Source organism: Nipponia nippon, unplaced genomic scaffold, assembly GCF_047370975.1.
Source record: "Nipponia nippon isolate SJK-2023a ecotype South Korea unplaced genomic scaffold, ASM4737097v1 scaffold_2, whole genome shotgun sequence".
Lineage (NCBI taxonomy): Eukaryota > Metazoa > Chordata > Aves > Pelecaniformes > Threskiornithidae > Nipponia > Nipponia nippon.
The window spans coordinates 36,569,333-36,594,935 of record NW_028262336.1 but is presented as its reverse complement, the minus strand read 5'-3'; the positions used below and the strand labels follow the sequence as shown (position 1 = coordinate 36,594,935).

At 40.7% G+C, this 25,603-nt stretch overlaps 1 long non-coding RNA gene across 3 annotated transcripts; it reads right to left on the bottom strand.

Annotated features, from left to right (window-relative positions):
* Positions 1 to 5,075: 5,075 nt before the first annotated feature.
* LOC148055745 (uncharacterized) lies at positions 5,076 to 24,891 on the bottom strand. Of its 3 annotated transcripts, XR_015704584.1 has the most exons (6): positions 24,773 to 24,891; positions 18,060 to 18,304; positions 16,015 to 16,279; positions 14,854 to 14,918; positions 13,273 to 13,459; positions 5,076 to 5,209 (listed from the first exon to the last, which is right to left on the bottom strand). It is a non-coding gene; the product is annotated as an uncharacterized LOC148055745 (long non-coding RNA). The 3 variants fall into 3 exon arrangements; XR_015704582.1 differs by lacking the exon at positions 14,854 to 14,918 and having other exon boundaries at positions 24,773 to 24,884; XR_015704583.1 differs by lacking the exons at positions 5,076 to 5,209; positions 14,854 to 14,918 and adding an exon at positions 6,126 to 6,255 and having other exon boundaries at positions 24,773 to 24,884.
* Positions 24,892 to 25,603: the final 712 nt, after the last annotated feature.

Here is a 25,603-nt window from a genome sequence, read left to right as displayed (position 1 = left end):
CAGCATTTTTGTGAGCAGCAATATGGCAAATAAATGCTACACATTTATAGGTGCATGTCAGCCAAAATAAGTTACTGATGAAGCTGCTTTCTTGTGTATTGCAGTAAGAAACGAACAGGGGGGGAAAAGTAGAAAATACTAATTCTGCAGTGAGACACAATATGCCATACTAAATGTCATATTAATGCACTTTGAAAACATATATATAATTTAAATGTTATATAAACCATGCATGTATTATATTAATGCCATTAGGTTATAAATATTACCTAAAATAAATGTACATGCATTTCTATTTTGTGTGTCTGTGTATATAAATATATATATAATGTAAAATCTATATTATTAGATTATTGGTGAAATGAACTGTTCATTTTTCTCCATAATCGAGCAAGGTTATAGAGGAAGTTGGCCTGGCGGTCAAAGCCACAGCCTGGGATTTGAGCTAGGTGTTATTTTGTCTCAGACCTCCTACATCATGTTAGGTGGGGGTCTCTATGCCTTAGCTGCAACATATCTCACAAAGAAATTAACAGGATAAATAATTTAAAGAATGAAAAACTCAAATCCATAGCGATCAGGGCTAGCTAGATACCTTAGATGAACAAAATAATAATGGGTAATTTTTTCTGAAGGATTCCTTTGTGGGAATTCCTGCTCCATGTTTCCTGGCCTGCAGAAATATCTTTTGCTGATCATTGACTTTTGCGATATCATATGATCGTAGCATGGGGTTCAAAAGGCAGTGTGAATTAAGAACTCTGTCATGGTTGTTGACTGAGGAATGGGAAGTTGTATTCCCGGCTTTGCATTGGTTTTCATCCAGGTTCATTATGGTAAAGTGCAATAGACTTAAAAAATGAGTCAGGCCACGTTGGGGTACTCTCACACCGCCACCGCAGGGCACTGCAGACGTCTGACTGGAAACCTCCATCCCCAGAGGACCAAAGTCACGGGTCTCCGTGCTCCCAGGGAGATGAGGCCGGGAACCTGGGACACAGCCTGGCAAGGCTGTGCTTCCAGCAGGGAAGCCCGCCTGCGTGGTGCCTGCCCCCCCCGGAGCAGCCCCTTCCTCCCGACCCTTCGCTGGAGCTTCCCAGCCCTTCCTCATGCCAGCGCTGCAGCCTGCATTGCCACGCTGCCAGTGGGCCGCAGAAGGGATCGGAGCTGAAAGCCATTCTGCCCCAAAAAGGGGTTTAGTGCAGGGAAACGTATCAAGAAAAGACACAGCAATTTTTCTCTTTTTTTTCCACCAGGTGTATCTTACAGCCTATCTTACTTGCTTGGCTTGGTATGGCACACTAACATTGCCAGCTCCAGTTGCCTGAAAGACGGAAAGTGACTATAATGTTGTTCATATTTGTTAATCAAACCAAAGAACAGAAACCTCTCCCTTAGTTGGCTGTGTCATAGCAAAAAGACAAGCAACTTTTTTAAAAAAAAAAAAAAAAGTAACGTTGAGCTTGTTGCAGGATATTTTCTTGTTGAATATTCCCACTGTTTCCTTTTGGGTTGTACTAGCCAGAACAGCCAACTGGAGACACTGCTAAGCGTTGTTAGTCTAAAGCAGCGGATCACTCCTTTATGAAAATGAAGTTGTGTTTGCTGGAGACTATGTTTCTAGCACGATCAGAGGGAAAGCAGGTACAGTAGCCACTTTGGTATAACGCTATCCCTATGTCTGCTACATGGCACCCCGTGCCGGTCATTGGCGGAAGCCAGCAGGACGGACAGGATGGTGGCCTCCCCAAAGCTGAACTGCAGCTAAACCTGAGGGCAAATTTCTGGTTTAGCTCCTAGACAGAAACTCACCCACTAGTTTTCTTTGGGAAGATCAAGAATTCAAATATTGGTTTGGCCGGAAAATGGTTCTGTCTACCCTGAAAGCAAAGGGAATGGGATTCTGCAAAGCCACAAGAAGAAAGTATTTTAATTCACAAATCATTTCCCTGATTTAAAATGTTAATTTTTATCTAACATTTTTCTTATTCCATAACCACATTGGGTTTCAGTTACATTTCCTTTAAAACGAGAAAGTGATCATACTGTAATGCAATAAAAAGAACTAAAAATACATGGTTTTTTCCTCTTTGTGCCTTTCCCTGCCTCCCCAAATGTTAGAGGAGCAAAACTGGATGCTACCGTTGCACGAATTTGGGGGCAGGAGCAAATGGTGCAAGATGCCATCAGGGAATCAGTATATTTAGCACAGAAGGGGTATTTCAGAAGAACTTCTTAGCTAGAGCTACATGCAGATGGGTTGTGGCTCTGGTGGAATAGCTGGCAGGTGCTTCTGTGTTTAACTGAGCTACCCGAACAAGGAGCAGATAAAGCCCTCTAACTGTGCATGCTCTATGCAGTTACATACCTTGCACCAGATGGATTAAAACCCCCTGAAATGCACAGGATAACAAAGGGGAAGGAAAATGCGTACATATAGTCAGCGGTAGAGAGAAGGCAGCAGCTGCTCAGGGTTCCGTGGGTGAAGGCAGGGTTGGGACCTGCCAAGAGACTAAGCGATGGTTTCACAACCCATTTGTCAAGAAGGATAATTCTGAGGTAATCCATATCCGAGATGCTGCCTTCATGCCACTAGCAAGACGATAATATCCCTCTGTCCCTATAGCGTCTGTTTTGAAGGAAAGGAGAGAAAAGCAAGTTTCTCTTTATCTCAGGAACAGAAGAAATGCCGTTATCCTACACAGAGGCAGAAGTGCACATAAGACTTAAAAGATCTGCTGGTATTCTGATGCTAAATGTTCTCATAGCTTGCACACTGTCGCTTTCACGTGTGCAACGCAGATATGAAATACTGCCAAATCATCCTGTTACCGTTTGCTCATTCTTTGCAAAGTTTCACGTAGCTACAGATTATGCAGAACAGAGGAGATACGGGCCTGCTCCTAGCAGGATCCATTCATTGCTCTGTAATGGATTTTTATTAGTTTGTAATGAAATGTGAGGAATTAATCGCAGCTCAATTACACTTATAAATACATTGCTGTATTTTAACGTGTGCGTGCATGTTTGTCTGTTTTTAATTACCCGGCAAATGCAAAGTTAGGATACTAAGATCAAAGAATTCAAATTTGTCCCTCAATGAATGTTGCTGCCTTGCCACACAAAGCCAGGCTGGGAATGAGCATAAAGAAGCAGGGAACAGGGGACTTCCCCAGTTGGCAAGCAGGAGGACTGGCAAATCCAAGAGGTCAGAAAATCTGATGAAAAACTGATCCCCATTCTCCTTCCACGTCTCCCTTTCTCAGCCTGAAATTCACTCTGCTTCTTTCCAGCGAGTGCCCACCTTGACCGCTCTGTTGTACTTTTGGGGTGGGGTAGGCAATCCTGCGCTTCATCCTTGCCAGCCGGGGAGCACTGCTTCGGGTTCAGGCATCTCTCTGTCCACTCAGGTGGCTCAGATTTATCCCAGGGTTCTCCTTCTTTTTTTTATCCAGATCAGTAATACTGGCTAGCCCAGTTTACTTTTGGCCTTGTCTACTGGAAATGTCAAATGAGGATAAAATTAAACTGTGGGTAGACAGAACATAAGGATGTTTCTACAGTGAAATGTGATACATATTAAAATCAACTCATTCATTAGCACTCACATTGTGAACTTATTAAACTCTCTTAGTTAACTGATAGAGTTCCTAGTTTAATGTCTAGTGCTGCAAACAGCTGCTTTCTGTTCACAAAATAAATGGCATCTTCCACAGAATAAAGAAAAAACGAGATGAATTTTTATTTCTTTCCAACAAAGTCAGTAAAAAAGTCCTTTGGTACCTTTCACATGGAGCAGTCTGCTCTGAGTAACTGTGTTTGCTAAAGGGCAGTCTTGTACAAACACTGTTTAACATATAGTATCATGCCTTTTCACTTCTGCATATTAATTTATGCTGACATCAAAAGAATTTTAATAGTATTTTGTAAAAACTCTTTAAATTCTTAACTGAGATTCCTGTGCGGTGCTGAGGTCTCTACCTAGCACTAGACTGTGCTGAAAGTTGCTCAAGCAATAACAATATTGAAATAAGGAATGGAAGCACATCATTGAACTTCAGAGAGAAACGAAGGGTCATCATTTCACACTCGGGATCACGTGGACGTAGGTATAACACATAAGCAGTTTCCATGCAGGGGACTGCTCAAAGCAGGTGCTAGAAGTGAGCAGTTTGAATAGACCGCAGGTTGTCCATCGTAGGTATGTAAATAAAGGTCTGTCGTGGAGAAACTGAAGGGTGTGAACATTAGATCTCAGAAGGTACCTCCAGCGGCCTGAGATGGCTCTTAAGTCCTCTCTTTGACCATTTGAGATATCCAGAGCACTTAGAGGAAGACACCCCAAACACACACAAAAACCCCACGCGCGTCTGTGAGGTCTTGTCAAACCCTCTTCTCCAACACAAATCATTGTATCTGCTCACGTTTCTGTCTCCCAGAAGTCTCCACCCTCTCCTTTACCCACAAGTCCCAAGACCCACTTTTTGATGGGCCTCTAGGATTATCTCTCTAGTGAGTTGCCCTCCTTTCTGAGTCTAGTAGCCTGGTGCGCCTCTTCCCCCTTCGATGAGCGATACGGATTCAGTCCCATTCCCCCTCCTGGCTCCCAAATTTGCACAACTCCCCAGGGCACAGGCCCGCACGCACAGCTGCCTTCGGCAGAGGCTCTCCTGGCTGGCTGTGACCACTACTCAGCAGTCCCTCCCTTCCCGTTTCTGGTTTTAAATACAGACGTACACACCGATAAAGGGGGATTTTGAAAACAAATTGCTTCTAACTGACACTGAACAAACTTCATCTCACCTGACGAAGGACCGCCCGGTCGGGCGCGATGCTCTGTCCCAGTGGTCACCTGCGAGCATGGCCGCATGGAGCTGGTTGGGAAATAAAGCATGGGGCCCTACTGCTGGCTGCTCCCATCAGGCCAAAACACTTCCCGGCCTGGTTTCGAACTGACATTTAGAACTACTCAGTCATAAAGAAAAACATGACGAATTCTTTAAAAAAGTAGTAAAATTAAGAAGCTAAATTGCTTCTGCTCTTCAGGTGAAAAAAATGAAAATAGGCAGCAGAGTAGAGGAGCAAGAAAGGGGATGTAGCGGGAGCGTGGCGTGACCCAGGGAGGCGGGTGCGTTCGAGGGCTTCCGCTGGGCGCCCCCGCAAGGTGCGTGCGGGAGGGCCGCTCGTCCGTTAGGCAAACGGGCACCACCTAAGTCAGGAGAGAGGGAAAAAAGCTGTAAAAAACCCCTGCGCTGAGCTGGAAGATTTCTGCAGTTTCTTATTCATTATTATAAAAGATACATTGTTGTTTTTCTAAATATAGAAAAACAGGCTGTAGAAATTACTACAAAGCACTCTCGGCTACTTGGGTATAAATAAGGGCAAATTATATTCCACTTTTTATTGCAAATGCTATTTACTGCGTCATGCCCTGCACTAATTTTCATAGTTACACAATACATTACTGTTACATCAAGTCTTTGGACTTTGGAAGTGTAAATGAGGAAAGATCTCAATCACAGTGACAAATTAAACGACCATAGGCAATTATGGTGAAATCAGAAAAAGCATATTTATACCACACATAAAATTGAGCTAGTCTATCTTTTATGATGATAGTCAAGGAAAATAAGTGCAAACAGATCCTGTAGAAGACAGGGGTAATAATTACTGATTACACTGTAGTTAGGCTGTTTATGTCTAAAGTATTAAGTACATTTCTACAAGGTCTCAAGCCATATTTTATAGCAGCTTTTGATTGATGTCACTACTGTAAAACATTATGGTTTCTAAGTTACCAAACACCACATATTTTCCCTATGTTAACTTCCATTTATTTTTATTTGGAAAAGAAACATTTTTTTCAGCACTGTGGGCATTATATCAATTTCTTTCATAGCGATCCTACAGTAAGCTCTACACTAATGGCATCTGAATTAAGAACAACAGAGCAAAAGATTTTTCACTCACAACCTCCCAGCAGACAAATAGATCAATAATCCAGAATTATTTGGCTCTTTCATAATTCCCCATATAAAATAACTACTTTATGCTTGATGTAAGAATAAGATGACTAATCCTGGCTGTTGTGGAGAGCAGCTGTTTGCTAAACCCATCTTCAACTTACTGCAAATGAAAATGTCATCTGTAAAGGTCTGTGATTTTTTAGGACAATTCATCACAGTGATTAGGCACCTCCTGAAGCAAGACGTTATCGACTCCTGGTTTGGAAGAGTTAATTCACTCTGCTGCAAACTGATGTGAAATGGAGGAAGGGAAAGGAAGTTTTAGCTTTGATATGAAAAATGAGCAGAATGAGACTGAGAGAGACATCAAAAGGGAGCTTTTTATAGAAAACACGCTATAAAGCTGAAACTCTGCTCCGGTCTCCCTATTCACTCCCAGCACTCCGGTCAGCAGAAATACTAACCGATGACCGGTTCTGTGTGCTTCTTGGTCCCTTCTTACAACAGGGTAACCTCCAACTCAGCCACCCGTCTCCGCAGCATCAAAACTATGTAAAATGTTACTACTGATCCCTGTTATTTGCTTTCCTTCCAGTGAATCCTCAACATACATCTTTATACAAAGGTATAGCTATATCCCGTAGACTCTGAATTAATCAACAGAATCCAGTCTTGACTGGGACAATGCCTAATTAGAAGTGCTGCCACTTCTTCCTGTAGGTAAAGGGGTAAGCTCAGCCTCCAGAAAACGTTTGCTGGCAGATTTGGATTTCCAGAGATTGAAAATCTTGTAGTCAGTCTCTCCATATGTACAGCCTTTAAACTGAACTGAAATAGATGGCAGAACTGAAAAATAAGACTGACACGGTAAATCACAATGATTTATGAGCATTTAGGAATATGGGAAAATTTACTCTTTCCCATTTATTTAAACATAAATACATTACTTATTTATAGTCTTCATTCTCATGCAGCACAGAATACTTTGGGATTGTCTTGCCAAATTGAAGTCATTGGATTTTACCAATTATAGGATCAAATTCTGGTATCCCTTGCATGCATGTATATGCAGTTTCAATTTCCTGGATGCAGTACAGATTTTAGATATTAAAACCCGATTTTATTAGTCATCCGAATACATCCAACCAATACAGAATTAATCACTGACTTTTCCATGTCTTTTCCTATCTAGTTTTAAGTGTTCAAAGCAATGGTTCATGCTGCCATGTAAACATCAGTAACTAAATGTTTGCTAATAATTAGCACTCCACTCCTCAAGAGATTGTTAATTAGGATAATCGGTAACAGTTTCACCTGTTTGGTTTTTTTACATCTTGCTGTTTAAATCATAACTTTTAATCTCCCTGTCAGTTTTCTGTTCTTTTGTAAATCCCCTAGTTATTTTTCTGCTACCGAGATGAAACTGAAATCAGTGTTTCAAATGTGATCGCAAAAAACTTGTAAAAAGAAGGCAATACACATTGGTTTCTTAGGTCGTGTCTTTGCTACTCAGAATTGCATTGGTCTTTTGCTGTATATATTTGCCCGATGCTGCTTCTAGGTTTCATTCAGTATTTCTGTCATCCAGGTTTGTCTCTCCCCCGGAACAGCGTTGTTCTTGATCGCATTGCTTTAGCAGCACTAAGTCGCAGTTGGCCAAGAGTTCTGCATTTGTTGTTTTCAGTCCTGCATTTGCATTATTGCATTCCTCTCTGGTGTCTGCGTGCGAGAATTCATGCTAATTGATAATAATCAACCTCCTTTCTGAATGACTTCTCAAGATACCAAATAGGACATAACAGTGCTCCATGTCCCCCAGTGTTCCTTCCAGCCTGAGACATTTATCCTCATCCTTGGATAAGGAGAGGGCTTGCATTCCATGTAACTCTTACTTAATCCACGTAAAACTGAATGACACATTGTCAAATGTTCCACTGAAGTCCCAGTTATGTTATACTTGCCACATTCACTTCACTGATTAATCCTGTGTTTCTCTATTCAGTAGTCATGTAACTGGATAGGTTTACTGAGTTTTTCAAGTTTGTTTTCTTCTTTTGAAATAATTACAAAACTAGCTATGCAAAGGACGCATAACTGGGAATACAAAATTGTATGCAAAACTATTTATCAATTAAACAAATAAGTCTGAACTACAAAAAGTCCACAGAAGGACACAAGGAAGATGGCCAGACTTAAAAAAGCAGCAAAAGAACATTTCACTTACAAAAAACAACTTAGACAGAAACAGAATTTGGGATTCTGGACATCTACTGTAAAGAGGAAACACCAAAGAGTGTGTTAATACGGTAAGAAGAAAACAATAAAGAATTTATTAAAATTCTTGAAATAAAGACGTTTCAGGAACATCAGAATCTGCATTCTGGCCTTCACCCTACAAAGTCTGTTTTTTATCACTTAGTTGAAAGAGCAGAAAGAACTTACTCTTTTTTAATCAAATAAGATATAGGCATTTGGAACCATTATTAGTTTACGCTTGGCTGAAAGTAACAGATTTTGAAACCTATGAAAACAAATTAAGGATATAAGGTTCAGATATTTCCACGAGTACTTTGACTTATGGGAATATCTGGGGAATAAACCCAGCTTTTTTTCCCTCTGGTCACCACACTAGGAAGTTACTTACCTTTTGCACAGTTCATTAATGTTATTTTTCTTATTTGGTATTTCTTGATTTCACAAAAATGGATGTGGCACAAAAAATAACAAGACACATAAGCATAAATGCGAGACTATTTTACTAGATGCAGTTGCAAAAGAACAACAAGAAGTAATTTTATAGAGGATCCTATAAATGTTTAGTATATTTGCAGGCTTGACAACAAACAAAAAATGGATAAAATGTTAAAAGAATCTACATCATTGACTAAGTAATAATAAAAATGCTTGGGGTTTTAAAATTACTTTTATGCACTGTACTTTATGATGTGTTAGGCCTGTTGATGATCCTCAACCCTGCTTGAAAGCTTCTGCGCTGCAATGCTTATTTAAATAGCCATTCAGTCATGTAACAACTACTTTTAGTTAATTCTAGTTTTCTTCCTATATCCTGCTCAACCTTTTGTGCTTTAAACACAATTTTCTTTAGCCTTTTCCAGCTGCACTTATATTGGAAAAATGTAATAATGTGCCTTTACATCTTCTCCACAAGACTTGGCCTGTTCGTTTTGGTTTTCATGAAATAAAATACCTTAGCAGTAGTGCATTTTGTGTTCTCAGTTCTTATCATATTGAATTTAAGTATTTCACGGATGTTGATTCACAGCTTGGAATCTGTCCTATGTGAACAACAGCTGACACCGTTTGCCCTAGCAATTATCACAAGAGGAATCATTTTTTTCTTTCCTGTGATACTTTTCAGGTGGACCAGCAAGCGGATCTTGCTTTTTGCACAGCCACACGATTGCTCGGCTTGCATGAAAGATGCAACCAGAAATACGGCCATCAGTGGAAGCAAGAACATGACTTCCCCTTTTGGCAACAGCACGGTTTTAGATCAGCTTCAGCAGGCAGCAGTGTTCTTCCCCTGTCCTCTGACGGCTGATTCCTGATCCCACTGCAGCCAGTGGAAAATGTTTCACTGATTTCAGTACAACCAGAATTTGTCTCTGATTGAAACACAATTAATATGGGGGGGGGGGGAAAATCCAAATAGCCTACAGATAAATGCACAAAACACCACGTTAGTTCTGAGGTATCGCTCTGATGCAAAGATAGGTCACTAATAAAATACTTAACCTTTCAGTACACCTATTTGGAAAAAAAACAACAGTACCACCTGAATTTGGAAAGTTCCACCAGCTGAACTGTGATACAGCAATGCAAGCACGATTTATCATTTTATTTTCATTGTAGGGGAACAGGATAGTTCCAAATAACTGGTGTTTGTACACTGCATTACATTTCGTCATATCACAAATGCGCAGTCCCCAAATATTTTTGTTTACAAGCTGCCACATGGAGAAGCCAACTGGCATGTTGTTTAGATACTAATTTCTGACATGTGCTTTGTATACGGAAAAATCTGATTTCTGAAATGTGAGATAGAAACTTGTCGGGTTTTTTCAATATATAAAAAAATAACTGACTGCACATAAATCACGAACCACATCCACAATACGTTTCAAAAAGCTTAAACCACTTATTTTTAAAATTGGCTATGATTTTGCCAAAAAAAAAAAAAAAAGTTGAAATGGGCACAAATTTCTTATGATTATAATTTATACAAAACATTTTAATATGCTGGATGCTTTATTGACAAAAAAAGGCTGATCTATCTCTGACGCAGTAAGATTGTGAGCGGAATACGACAGCGAGGAGACAGAGGAAGGCTAAAGGCTACAGCCCTTCAGTCTGGTAACTCAGATACCATATGCACATCTTGTCAACTCAGATGAAGTATTTTAAAACATTAAGTATGGGCTAATACAGTGGCTAAAGTTTGCATAACTTGTCCTCAATTGACCTTGGTGGAGCTATGCTGATTTACATTAGAAATGGTTGAGATTTTTTTTTTTTTTAAATACAAAACTACTGTTGTTCCATATGGAATAACTGTAAACCCTTTAAATAGGATATTTTTTCAAGTTAAAAGTTTCCATGAAAAAGTATCCAAACTTTTTTTATCTTCTCCTTCGTTTTGTTTTTCTTCTACCCTTTCCTTTCCTCCTTTCACCCTCAGCCTTCTCTTTCCCCCTCTTCTGTTTTGCCTCAGAAAAAGCAGCAGCAATACGGAACAACAAATAAGGAGGACAAATAAAGGTGAATATGGCAACAGTTTTTCATTTTTTAGTTTCACTGAAGACAAATGAAAATAATAAAACCAGCAAGTTCCACAATAACTTGTTAGGTTGTCTTTCCACTAAAAATAACAAGAGAATAAAAGGTTGATGCAGATATGGTAACATGTAACAATCTAAGATCATGTCTTACACATTTTATTTTGTAATTTCTAACAAGTGACTCAGAACACATGAAGCTCAGAGTAAATTTCATCAACTGAATCTACCAGCTTAGCCTATCTGAAAAGGGAAAACATCTCCTGCATCAGGAAAAGCACTGAAAAAAAGACTCTGGAAGAAGCAGCTTAATGGAGCACTGCTAGTGGCATTAACCATCAAGGGAAAGGTAAGTTCCAATGAGACTTGGTTACTAATTAGACAGGGGCAGAGTTAAGATGAATTTGAAAGCTGAGATTGCCTCTGTTACAAATGCCTTTAAGTGCTGAATAATCTTTAAAGTTGCCCATCTTCCTATATGACGTGGTCTTGCTTATTCTTGCAAAATCACGGCTTTTATTGTCATCGTTGCCAACAATAGCAATAACCTATGTAACAAATTTACTAATTGTTAATTACATGATAAAATGCGTGACAAAAAAACCCTTATTTTCTTTCCAAGAAGCCACAATTATTACTTAAATTTTATGTGTAAATCAGTATGGGACAGAAATTATGCCAGAATAAAAGCAGACACACTATGTAGCCTCAGACTGATACGATCTAACAGCAATATGCAAGCCAACAGAACCCGGGCTTTAGTCCTCTGAGCACTTTGGAAGTGATTACTACCATCACTACACATAATGCTCAGACATTTCTCTACAGAAACAAGACTACTTTTTAACAGACAAAGAAAAATGAAAAATGTCAGTGAAGCAAAACTGGAAGATGTAAAACTAACAGCTGTGAAAGCCCTGCGGAGCAGCCATTGCATCACGCCAGGAAACACCTCTGCCCAAAGACAGCGCCGTTTTTCCAGGCATAGCAAAACAGCGCCAAGAACTTCTCTAGCTTTTAAAAATTATTCCAGGTAAGGCAGTTGGTGTATGACCCTTTCTGCCCCACGATCCTCTTCTCTAAGGAGTACGATCCCGAGCACTCCTTCCCTTTTCTCTGTGCGGTACATCCTTCAGCATGAGGTTCCTAATGCTTCCTAACTGTATGTGAGCATACTGCTGTTTGCAGGTATGTACTCTTCGTTGATGATGTCTGGCAAGTAGTTCTTTTTCTGTGATTTTGTCACAAGAGAATAACCCGTGTTCTGAAGCCGACTACTTCCCCTGCAAAAATGCTAAGTAAATTTCCTAGCATCCAGTAGGGTATATCACTGCAGTAAACGTATTATTTTCCCAATAAATTACTCTGGAAGTTATAATTTCTCTGCCTGAATGATATAACTGTTACTAACAGATTATCTGACAGCCTAGGTGTCAAAATATTTTTCTTCAGTGTGTACTTGCAAATGTTAGAACTGACTGTCAGGATTTTGAGCTTGGATGAAGTTCGCTTGATTTCAAACTGATTTTTAAATATTGTATTCAGTTGCTTCATTACTGAAGAATAAATTGAAATAAAGCGGGGGCAAAAACCCACATGAAAAAGACAGAGACATTATCTGCCTTTTGCTAGACCAAAACACTTTTCATTAAAAAGTAAGGACTTCAGAAGAGCAGAGAGTATACAGGTCAAGTGGCAATGAAGCATCTGTTCTGGAGAGATTATACAATTTCTCCCTCCGCTTAGAAAAACGGCAGGACATGCTTTGCATCAATTTTACAGTGTGACAAGGAGGAAGCCCAGGAAAACATACTTGTGGAGCACACACATTTCTCCCAAGAAGAGTGGTAAATTTGATTTAGAAAACCAAAGGCTGAGAGGAGAACAAGAACTGTGCAGTGGTTTCCATTAGAAGGCTGTGGAGGAAGGCCAAGAAAGGACAAAAGAACAAGCGCCAGCTGAGAGCACGAGAATAGGTGCAGCTGAAAAGTTATTTTTAAAATACTGATATATATGTGTAAAAAGAAACAATGATACCTTTAGGCATCAGTCTGGGATACAGGCTAGCTAATTCTCTCTATGCCTCGCCCCCCCATTTTTCCTATGTACAGGAAAAAAAAGACTCCCCCAATAAGCAGCTGGAGGACTATTCTATCCAGACTTTGTTTAACTGTAAAAAGAGTTGCTGCGGTTTTGTTTAAGGATTGTGCCCCAGACTATCAAGCCACTATCATAAGCAAAATCATATGAAAGCAAAAGATGGTGTTGACAGAAAGACTTTGAGAAACTTCCTGTATGTTGCCAGCCCTTCTTCTCCCTACATTAACTGTTACAGATAATTTTTATCTTTTCCTTGGGAATTTGAGGCCATGCTATGCCAGCAGTACCCAAACTTGCCGCTGTGACAAAACTCATGGCTCAGCTTTGTGCTGCGATGCTTTCCCTGATACATTCAGAAGTTTGTCTGCACATGCGCAACAGATTTGACTGGATCAAAATTCTGAACCTACGTTGTGTAGCGCGATGAGGAAAATGAGGAAAGGCAACAGTCAGAGCAGACTGCTATTGCAAGAACTGTTCATGCAGGCTATTATTATTCCCCGGCTGTATCCCAGAAGACAGGGTGGCTGGGAGTAGGCCAAATGAATTGTTCTGGTAGGTCTCAATCTCCTCCTGAGGAGAGGGTAATAGATTTTCCTGAAAAGAAGTCATGAAGAAATATAACAGGAAGCCTTCAATGATCTGCTTAAGAGATAAGACAAGACATTTCTGGGTATCTCTTTACAACTAAATATCTTTTGTAATTGTTGGACCCTGTCCTAATTAGCTTTGATATATCAGAGGACTGCTTTGTGAGCTGTTTGGTTAAAACATGCTGTTCTGTTCTACTTCCTTGCAGATGTTCTACTGATAACATTATTAGGCTTACCTTTTTGTTCATTCGCTATACTATTTCTATGTTAGTAAAACATACACACATGCTGTTAATTGGATTCAATCTCTGAATAAACTGTCCAACTTTAAAAATGAGATTTATCTCATTCTATTTTAGCACTCATGCATCAACTGATTGCCTGAGAGTTGTATCTGGTTCATTAAAGCACGGGTGTGTTTGAATCTCCATCTCTCTTTTTTTAACACTTCTCAAGTGTCCGATATTTTACTGTAAGTTCTCAAACTAATTCTCTTAATTAACAAACAAACAAATAAATTAATTAACTAATTCTATTCTAAACTTTTCAGATTCCGTATCTTTACTAGGAAGTCCAAAATACTGATCCTATTTTCATCTTGAACCTCTCAGTTCTTTGCAATTAATATCAAGATCCAAAATGCTCTATCTCATACCTTTCACAGCAAGAATTTAGTTATAGCACCTGACAGTTTAGATTAAGCAAAACTTTGCTGAAATTGGAGGACGCAGTTACACCACATCCTGGGGATAGAAGTGAGAAGCAGTTGTATTTCTTGGCGAAATTAAAACAAAACCTATGATATAAATCATAGCTCACATGGCAAGCCAGATGATGAACGCAAATGAATTTTGCCAGGGCCTGAATGCTAGAGCCTACTGACATTGCCCAATGTAATGCGCTGGGTATTCTTTAGAGTAGGTGTGTGTATATATAAGAAATATACCTCTGTATACTCCTGGTAAAGAAAGATGTTTGTTTGTGAAGAAACAGCAAGTTCGATAAATTTAATTTACTAAAGAAACCTATCTGCAAGACCATGTAACTGTTTATGTCAAAAGAAGTAACAATGTTTCAGAAAAATAATCAGAAATTTCCATAAAACAGAACTTCGTTTCTCCAAAACGTTAACCAATTTCCACACATTGCAACAAATAAGCCTGTACACTTTAATTTCCTCAATATATGCTTGCTTTCATTAAATTTTACTGAGCTAAATCTTGTATATTTCTCATCAATATAAATTTGGCCAATCTGCAAAATCCGAAATACTCTCCCTGATGTAATTTTACTAGTTACACTGAAGTCATTATCTGGTATTATTCTTCCATTTTAAATACCCATAGGCATGATTCTAATTTCGCATACAACAGTTAAGCTTCTAATACAAACGATTACATGTTCATGGTGAAAAACTTCCTGAATGTTAATGTAGAGCAGGAATCGTAGCCCACGTATTAAGGCTGCAAAGCAAGCAGATAGTAGTTAAAAGTTTAATTTTTAACCCTTACAGTATTTATTGTTTATTTATCATTACTTTAAACACTGAATTTAAACACATTCCTTAGCTATGATTCCTACACTACTGAATAAGCGTGATGGAAACATTTCAAAGCTGCGCTTAAGAGGGAGCGATTAGTTCAATAAGATAATCTTTGTATTTCTGAACTTAAGAATTAATATATAAGACAGAAGTTCGTTCCTAAAAGTTTCTGTAAATAATGACGTGATTTGTAAAATACACTACCTTTAAAAAAAAAGAAGTGTATGAAGTGTAATCAAATGAGAAAACCCTGGTAAGAGTTTTCTTTAGAATGAAAAAAGAGCGTGGGTTATTTTCCTATATAATCTACCAATTGTATCATTTGGTAGATGCTCTTTCCTTTTTAGCCTTGCCAACTGTGCAGAGATTTGCTCCTTTTTGACCATGCTCCATTAGGAAAGAGATGTGTGCACAGGTAACACATCATTCAAAAGTGTTATCTTGAAAAAAAATATTATTCCGCATTGTGTGTGGATCAGGTGTTTTGATTCCCAGCAACAGCTGCTGCATCAATACAGGAACAGTACAAAAAGAGAGCTTGTGATGAAGACCAACAGCAATTTGTCCAACACACCCAACCTAAAATCTAACTGGCAACCAAATTAACAATTACTTAGAGGCAGTAAGAAGTTAGTAATAGGTCACTTCTAAGGCTCATAAGCTTTTAGAGGTGCCAGGTTTTTGTAATTTTAACTTGGTTTTTATTCCTGTGATAGCAATCTCCAGTCAACCTCACAAGATGCAACCATCTTACTGTGTTGTGCATCAGCTACCCAGCTCCCAAGGCACCATTATGAACAGGTGGGACCTCCTTACAAAAGAACCTCAGGATTCTTCACGGCAGCAGCCAGCAATGATGTAAGATTTATTAACAAGACAAGTTTTAATTGAATTCAGTATGCTACCCAATAATACAAGCACTGTATCATCTGCTCTCGCATTTAATTTCATATTAAAATGATGTCATTCTTAACTATTTTTCAGCTTGCTACACAATATTGCATGTGAATAATTACCATAAAAGTTGTCTGGAAGTGGCCTTTACCTCCTTCTGGAAGTTTGGGGGTTTTCTGTTGTTGTGGTTGGTTTCTTTGGGGGGCAGCAGGGGAGCTGGTTGGTTGGTTGGTTTGTTTTTAACTGAGGTTACTTCCATGACTTTGCCTCAGTTTCCAGCACGGCCTTGTAAACAGTGAAATCAGTATCGCTGAGGGATGGCTGGGGCAAACTGCAGTGCAGGGCTGGTAACAGCGACTGGGAAGGGACCTTCGGAGGCGGGGGTTGCTGTTAAGGAACAAATGTCACGTGACCACGTTCTGAGGCACCTTCATGTTGGTTACACAGCTGTGTCATTTTTGACAAAGTGAGGTCATAGTCATTGGTTTGACTAAGACTGGGGAAAAAGAAACCCCCAAACAAAAAACAAACCATCCGATAATTTCTGCTTTTTGCCAGACACCTTGCAATTTTAACAAAACATTCATGTTTTACACAACTAGTGGAAAACTATGACAGCAACAGAAAGAAGAGCTGGAGAAAGTGACTAGTCAGGAATTTGGCGACAGAAAAGGCCGCTCTTCAACCCGTAGTCACATCCACCTCGTGCACTTGACGCTCTCCTCTCCTCACCTGCTTCGTGTTCCTGACTCTCCAGCTGCTGCCGAGATCTCCATTTTTTGTACGCTGCCAAACCACCCACACGCATGGCAGTATTCAAAACCAAACTCCTCCAACGGGGAGACCGAAATTGTAATCATCCTGCTTTTATTTTCCCCAGTATTTTTTGCAGACCACTGACAGTTAGCATTTACATTGCAAAATTAATAACCCTAAATAGAAATACACTTGAAAAAATTCAGTTGATTCATAAAAGAGGCTTAACAGTAGATAGGTAAGAGTTGTTCTTCACTAATGATGCATATTGCATCCAATTACGTTTTCAGAGAGAACAGAAGCATGAACAGTGCAGGACGTCTCCTTTAGCACGGGCTGATGCAGCAGAAACTAGGAACAACACTGAATTTGCAAGAAAACCTGTTTCTTCCCCAATTTCCTGAATAAAGGAGTTCTGATAAGCATTCAAACTTTGCAAGCTTATCCAAACTGATCCATTAAAAACAGGACTCGATCCTGCCAAGAGCTGAGCAGAAAGTGTCTCCAGATGGCATTCTGTAACTTGCAGGTTCAGGTCCTTAGCAAGGTGGGATTATTCATTAGAAATGTGTCTGCATTGAAGGGATGTGTAATAAAAGCAAAGCCAATCACTTATTAAAAAAAAAGAACCAATGACATGATTGGCAACAATAGTATTTAAATTTTATAATAAAACATTTGTCCTCCTTTTTGTACAGGGAACAACTATACCCTGAGCAGGACCAATATAAATTTCTTAAAATTATGCCCCGCTCATTTTTATATAGACTACCCTTGAGAAGAAAAATGTATCCACATACTTACAAAACTTTGCTGTCTTTAAAATAGTGCCAATTGCATAGATATTTTCATGCTATTGAGACTCTAGTAAAGTGGTAAACTTGGATGCTTAGATATGAACATGTGAATTCAATGGGGGAAGTGGATTTTTATTTTTTTTAATTGGTTGAGGAATATTAAAGGAACTTTCCAGAAGCCACTGGACAAACACTGATTCTGTTGTATGAAGATTTAAATCCACAACTTACAGTGAAATTTTGTGTATCTACTACTGATAGGAAAAGTACCTATTTAAACATCACAAGGCTTTGGAAGATATCGCCCATCCTTAGTGAAGCTGCCCTTTGCTGCACCCTTTCCCAAGAGGCTATTCTCCCATTGAGACCAATGGTAATTTCCTTCCTCTCACTTGGTTTCCAGTTTGGGGCTACATATCCATGGAAAGAAACACTATGCTTAAACTTTCCTCACAAGAGTAAACTACCACAGGACTCATTTACAGACCGGCGCCCCCCCCCCCCCCCCCAATCTCACTAGAGAAGAACTGCTCACAAACTGACTTTAGCAGTACTGAGATATTTATACAAACAAATATACAACCACAAACATTCAAACAGAGACCAAATCATACCTTGAGAAATTTTAAGATGGGAAATTCTCTGAACCATGCCTCAACTAGCAATTTCCTGTTTCACAGGTTCTCAAGTGAAAGGCAGGCAGCTGATGGGTGGGGGAAGCAAGGGAAAAATGGATACTTAAAGGCACGGTGAGCTTTTAGTTTTACGAACGCCCAGCTTATGGCAGAAACTACTTGTCTTCCTCACCCCCTCCTGATGCTCTCAGCTCTGTTAGAGGCCTGATCCAACTCTTATTGACCTGTAGAAGACACAGTGGAGTGTGAACCACTAGAGAGCTTCTAAATAGAATCTACCTCTTGATAGTAGCAATTTTATTTAAAAAAAAAAAAAAGAAAAAAAAGAAAAAATTCAGTTTGGTGTTTCAGTATAGGACTTCTTTTATCTTCCAGTCACACAGGATGAACAAGTTCACATGCTCTGGGTACAACCCTGTTCCTTATTCATTGAGTCCGAGGCATCAAACTGATGGGTTGCCACCTTATTTTGATAGAATTCTAAAATGTAAGAGAAGAAATAGAGAGTTGCATGCCCTACAGCAAGTCTTCAAATTTAAGCATCATGTTTGATTTTATTTGAAATGGCCCCTGACTCACCAATTGCTCTAAGGGAATCCTGAACTGTGTTTAGACAAAGATGGAGAACTGTCATTGTCTGTGTCTCATAAGTGTACGATGGAGCTTCTTGAGCCACTGCCTTAACTCCAGATAAGACATACCCAACGTCACAGAGCCCCTTCTGCTACTTGCACCTTTAAAACTTCCGTCTGTACATGATTACAAGACTTAATATATACCATTACTTGTGCAAATTGCCAGATTTTAAAAATTGCTGCATAGGCAGATGTAGTAGGAAATGGATAGGAAAGACTCACTACAACCAAAATAGTTTTTCAGATTGGTTATCGGAAGTTTTATCGTTTTAGACATCCACAAGAACGTTAACAAAAAGCTACATACACAACAGTTCAGGCTTTTAAAATAAATAGTTCTCAGATATTTTCTTTGAAAGATTTGTCTATAAATCACTAAATTAAATCCAGTAAGAGCATGTGACATCCTCTGCTTTAAGAGAAAAACAAAAATATCAGATAATAATGTATCTTGGATAATATTGCATTCTGTCCCAGGATTTACAAAAGTAAACAAGAGATCCATTCATCTAGTTTGCTGAGCATCATGAACAGCTTCTTTGAAATGTTTACACAAAAAACCCTTAACTTTGCTTCAGAGCTGTTTTAGAAATGTTATTTACTTGTTTTTACTTACAAGCCAGAAAACCAGCAGGCTACAAAGGTGTTAGCCTAGCATCTTATGTTAAGTCAATACATATATAAATACCTAACCATAAAAACACAAAGCTGTTGTTTTTTCCCCCCTCCTTGACAGCATTCTATAAAGTTACAGGAGAGCTACAATTGTCAATCTGAAGATGAAGACAAGCTAATATAAACACAGTATTTTTATGATCAACTTCTCAACAATTGTACTAAATTCCCTAATGTACATATTCACAAAGGCAAGAAATCTCACTTTCTTTGCACTGCTTTGAAGATCAGAGATACTTGTTTATGATCACCTTCTGCCAAACAGGTGACGACTTTGGAAGGTGGTATATGTCATAAGCTGCCACATGCAGTTCCTAGTGCGAGGGCGGACACTTACCTACTTACCTTCTGAAACTACTAACATAAATGAAAGCATGCCCACATTTGGAATACACACCACGGACACAGCCAAAATTGCCAGGGGCGGGAGGCGGGGGAAGGAACTGGTGCAATTAAAAAAAAAAAAATCTACTAACACAGGCACTGTAAAGGAACCACTTCCTGGACAAGTTGAATTTTTCATATTATTTATTTCTCCGACTCTGCAGAAATTGTCAGTTAGCATAATATTAGAGATCTAGAGAGTGCAAAAAATATGGTACAGTGGTAGGTCTTCTAACGGTCGCTTCTTCTACTGGTAGAGCTAAGCAAACACTGTGTTCAAGCTAGCATGCAGAGAACTAGTCTCTCTTACACAGAAAGTCTACAGAATATCCAAAAAACCCAATTTCTGAATTTCATGAAACAGCTCAAAATACAGTTAAAGTAATGCATACAAATTCATGGTTTTCCATGTTTTGATTGAATTGTTGGCATGTTGTTTATTATTTTTAAATAAGTAACAATTCCTTTGAAGTTTCTATTGCTCAAGGGAAATTTTATGATTTCTGCTGACACACTGCACAGTGACGGATATTACTGCTTCACTGATAGCTGTGTGTACTTCTTATGACTACAAATTACCATGTAAATTCCAGATGAATTCAAGCATTAAGCCTTTCAGATACAATCCAGGCTTTAAAATCAAGCTGACCAAGGGGAGGAGAGGGCAAGAGACAAAAATGGCTATACGATTCAAGCAAGACAGAACAATACTAAGTAAGGTCTTTAACCAAATCATTTAGTAATTACTAGTTTTCTAACACTTTCATAAAGAAAAAATACCTTCATGATAATAATGCATTTCCTAGATTAGCTCACTTTTACTCCCCTCACCACTCAAAGTTAGTAAGATACTTCAGAGATTGAAGAGCAATTTGTTCAACATAGCGATAAAGAGTACTGGAAAGACTTTTTTCAAACATTCTCTAGTTTCAATAATTACTTCTACACATGTTTTGTTTTTTTTTCTCCTATAGCTAGCAAAAGCATTTGACTTTTTTCTGCATTTTGGAGAAAAAAACCCAAACAAACCCTTGGGTTTTAGATCAGTTTTGCCTACTTTCTTGACCACTATCCACTGTCAAAATGTAACATGGATCATCACACACCACTTGTCAGAACTTTAATGAGGGTAGTACAGGTAATGTGCAAATTGCAGATCATTTTATTATGAACTCCTGGACAATATGGGAGTTACTGCTAAAATACAAAAATGAAGTACTGCAGGGTTTTTTTGTTCCCAATTTCAAGAACAACATGATTCAGTAATTTAAGCTTTTCTACTTTTACCTTGGAGGAAATGAAAAGAGCAGTAAGAGAAAAGATGCAGGATGAAAACCTGTTAATGAATATGGAAGGTTAAACAAAGGGGCTACTTTCTCCCTGACTAACCTACTGTCAGGTTGTATTCGTTTATGTGCTTTCCCTTACGTGCCCAATAGTCACATATTTCAGGCAGCTTGACTAAAATCTGGCGAGGTGGCAATAATGCAATGTTAGATTTATATTTTGTAAGACACAAAATGGCATCCTGTGTGTTCTTTTGGTTAGCTTGCTTTTTTCTTTGCTGTTTTTTCAGTATGCATACCTGTCACACAAATCTAAGATTTCTGTCTTGTCACGCTTCTCCTGGGCCACTGCAAAAGGATTTGCCTTATAGTTAGAGGTGCTCTGAGCTATTGAAAGCGTAACATTGACTCCACACCTAGAAAACTTTTTTTTTTTTTAAACAGCAGTGTCAGTAAAGATCACACACACATCCTGAGCTGCTTCATACTCCTGCGTGACAGTGTAAGGAGGTGACTGTTACTGTTTTTGAGAAAGTGAGTTGGTGGTAGCTGCCTTGTCCAGAAGAATTCCACATCGAAAGAAAAACAGGGGTAATGGTTCTTCCACCAGCCTCTCCATGCTGAAAGATGTATAAGGAAGTCCAGCCTGTAGACTACAGACAGCACACTGAAGTAACTGCCTTTAGAAAAATTCTTCTTGTATAATACTATATAGAACATGTGGAAAGTTCAAGAAAAAGCTCAGCTCTCCATTTTTTTAAGTCCAAAAGCAAGTGGGCAGCTCCACATCCTCAGCTGTGAGATTAGGTATGGGTAAAACGAACCAGAGTGGTATACTTCTACCAGGTAACCCTTTTGAGTTTAAATCCACAGTTGTCTTTTTTTAAGGAGATGTATACATTAAAACTTTTTTTAGCAAACAAGCCCCCAGTCAGGACTTCCTATCAACAGATTTACAGTGAATTTCTGGTGAACACTCGTGACAGACTGCCATACTCTTGCACATGAAAAAATGTTAGAATCACCATCACCTCTAAAAAGGTCCTGCCTTAACTGGCAATGGCAAGCGCACTTGACTGATTGCTGGAGTTGATGGCAGTGAGAAGTAATACTGATCTGAGAGTAAAAAAGGTAGATCTGGAGCAGGTCGTCCTTTCCCTGTTCCATGCCACATGAAGTTATTTTCCTGAGATTGAGTTCCTAAATAGGCACTCAGGCTTGTCCTATTTGCCAATGAACCTGGATGCTTGAGATACCACAACTACCTTTGACATCAAGGGAGATGACAGCTTGAATCCCAGTGTTGAAGCTGAATCTTCCTTCCATATCAACTTTTTCAGCAATTTCAGGAGTGGCTTTTCAGCTTAACAAGATGTCAGGTGATGTATATTTATTTACAAGGAGAACTCTAGAATTAACTTTTGCTGTTTCTAACATTACTTTTCAACAAGTGGAGCATTAAGTTTGCATCTCAATTTCAAGCTGCAGAGAATGACCAGCATGCCGAACACCTACTTGGAGCACAGAGTTCTCTCTGGCATAAACTACTCCGCAACTCTACACATACAAACAGCGTTCCGTCTCTTAACAGACTGGGCGAGTCTTGCAGCATGACAAGGCAACACTTGACACAGTGTATAGGAATACACAAAGAAACTCTGCATGGAAAATTAATGGGGGTGAAAACATACAGGAAAGGGGGATCCAAAGAGTACTGCTCAGTCCTAGAGTTTTACCGGTCTACAACTTTCACATAGAAGGAAGCAAAGTGGTTCTGGAGACTCACAGATGACTTTGGAATTTAAACTAAGCTAAAACCTAAAGAGTTAACTAATACCGGATAGATACAGAGCAGCACTGCAGTTTCCTTCTTCTTAAGAATTTAAGGACATACTCCTTCTGGGGTCAGCTTCCAGGGCAATCTCAGAGTGGGAGGCCAGCATCACGCTTGTCTGAAGCAGACTCTCTCCTTTCATACAGGTGAGAGTGTATCAATGTTAGCTCCCAAAATTGTTACCTCTTTGCAAGGGCAGGGAGTATTAGTTTCAGTATGCATTTGCAAGCTTTTCTTGCTATTATTAAAGCAGTTGAGCTTTGGATACATCTTGAAGGGTGGAAACAATACATAGGCCTTTATGGTACCTCAAGTCATCCAAACAGTAGTACAAATGCAAAAAAAAAAAAGAGGCAACTGGAAATTCAATTCAAGCAGTACAGGCAGGATGCAGGTGTAACAGTGGTGTTGAGAGTACCAGAGGAGTAACTCAGGTGTTACGACTTCAGGTGCATGAAGTTCAACTCAAAGTATAACAAGAAACTAAGACATCGGGACACTTCTATGAAGTCTCCTGAATTGCTTTTTAATTTAGAAACTACCTTCCTTGTACCGAGAAATACAGTTTCATCTACTATCCTTTCTGTTGATTTATACTCTGGATACTGCAAAGGGGAAACATAAGACCTCATAGTCAAGATCCTCAGAAATAATCTGTGCTGAAATACCTTATTTTTGGCACATTACCCATCAGTAAAGTCCTTGGCCCTGAGTTAGGCGCCTAAGGAAGCACTGCTGAGAAAATGTGTGACAGAAAAGCCATGTAAAATACGGATCAAGACAGATGTTTGATCGTAGTTCTGTTTTCACTATTAATGGACTATGGCCCACTCCCAGAACCAAAATTTGGTTTGTATCTGGACTCCAAACTCAGAAATGCCTGTCTCTTATACCAATACTCTAACCAACTGGCTGCTGGCTATTCCATAAAGATATGCAACCTTAATAAACTCAGGTGCTTTTTTGCTCTAACTGCATTTGCATCAGAAAGCATGGCTACATGACAAGATTCTGCTTCTAAGAGGAGCGAAGACATACTAATTTGAGTCATCTTTTGCATTATTCAAGACTTTGTCTTGACCAGATCTCCAATCAGTATGCTGGGAAGTGGCACAGGCCTACACACTTCTAGCCAGTGTCTCTGTACTGTGCTACAGACAGGACCAGAAAACATGAGGATCCATTTGGAAAGCATCACTAACACGTAAATGTTAGCCGTAACACCTACAGAGGCAGAAACATGCTTCAGTTTCATGAGTACGTGATTTGAGGGTGGCAATTAAAAAAAGAGGAGACAGAACCAGCAAGCCAGCAGCATTGTGACTGAACATCCCTTGCGTACTTTGGCCTTTGACCTTATTAATCTAATTCCCAAAGGCAGTTAATAGCTTCACTGATGCTTTAGACCGCCTGGCGGTTGTAAAACAGGCCCCTCTGAAGGAAGGAAATTCAACTGGCAGAGAATAAGCCTGCCCAGTCATGGGGCTTCGGCTAGACATTGGAGAAGTGACACACTAATGTTACAGAAGACTATTACTGATCCATTTTCAGCAAAATGGGTATGAGCTGTGAGCCCTGCCACCACACACCTGCTTAAGGCTGATCTCCTCATCACAGCAGTGGCAGGATCTAAAGATTTTCAAAAACCTCACTGAGAGTTTCTGGCTGTATGGGCAAATTAACAGGACTGTAAAGGCAAAACAGAACCCTCGAATTCCTGGGTAAGCTGGGAAGGGTGGAGGAACCAAGGATGCTCAGGTAACATTTAAGCCACAAGGAAGACTGTGGGCAGGCTTGGCCTTATAAAGTAGGAGAAGCCAGCAAGCACGCAAAGCCCCTTTCCCCCCAACGCCCCAAGAAATTCAGAGATTTACTCACGCGTGCGGCACTCCCGGAAGCCCGGCTTCGGTCCTTCGCGCTTTCCTACGAACCAGCCCCCCTCCAGCCCGCCGCTCCGCGCCCCCGGGCCGCAGCCCGGCCGCTCAGCGCTACGCCCGGCCGGGGCGAGGGACCCGGCGGCCTCCCCGCCCTCACGCCTGCGGGGCCGCCGCCGCCTCGCCAGAGCCCTCTCGCGCGGCCGCCGCGCCCCACGTGACGGCCGCGGGGCTCGCGCCGGCGGGCGCCGCTCCACCTGTCACTGGCTCCCGGGGAGGGGCGGCTCTCCCTCCGGCGCCCCTCCCCCCCCCCGCCGCGCGCGGCACGCCTCGAGCCCCGCCACGCGCTCGTCCGTTGGCGGGGCGGCGGCCCAACGCCCGCTCCCCCGCGGCTGGAGCGCGTGCGCCGGCAGGCAGCGGCGGTCGGAAAGTCCCTGCCGCGCTGCGAGCGGGCGGCGAAAGCCACAGACCGGACACTGGCGCCACTGCGCCTTCCCCTCCGCCTCCCGGGGCGGCGGCGAAGTCAACCGCCGCGCCACGGGGGCTGCCCTCGCTTCGGCCGCCGCCCCGCTCCTGCACGAGCGTTACCCGCCACCCAACCACCCCCTGGGGCCGCGGCTGCTGCCGCTGCTTCTCCTCCTCCTCCCTCCCTCCCGCGGCCCAGAGGGACGGAGCCCGAGCCTCTGGGAAGCCATTATTATCCGGTTGTGCCAAGGGCGCCACGCCCCGCGCCCCAGCCAGGGAAGGGCAGGGCGGGCGAGCGCGGCTCTCCCCCGGCCAGTGCGGCGCGGCCCCCACCCACGCGGCGTCAGCGAGGCCCGCTTCCTCACCGACG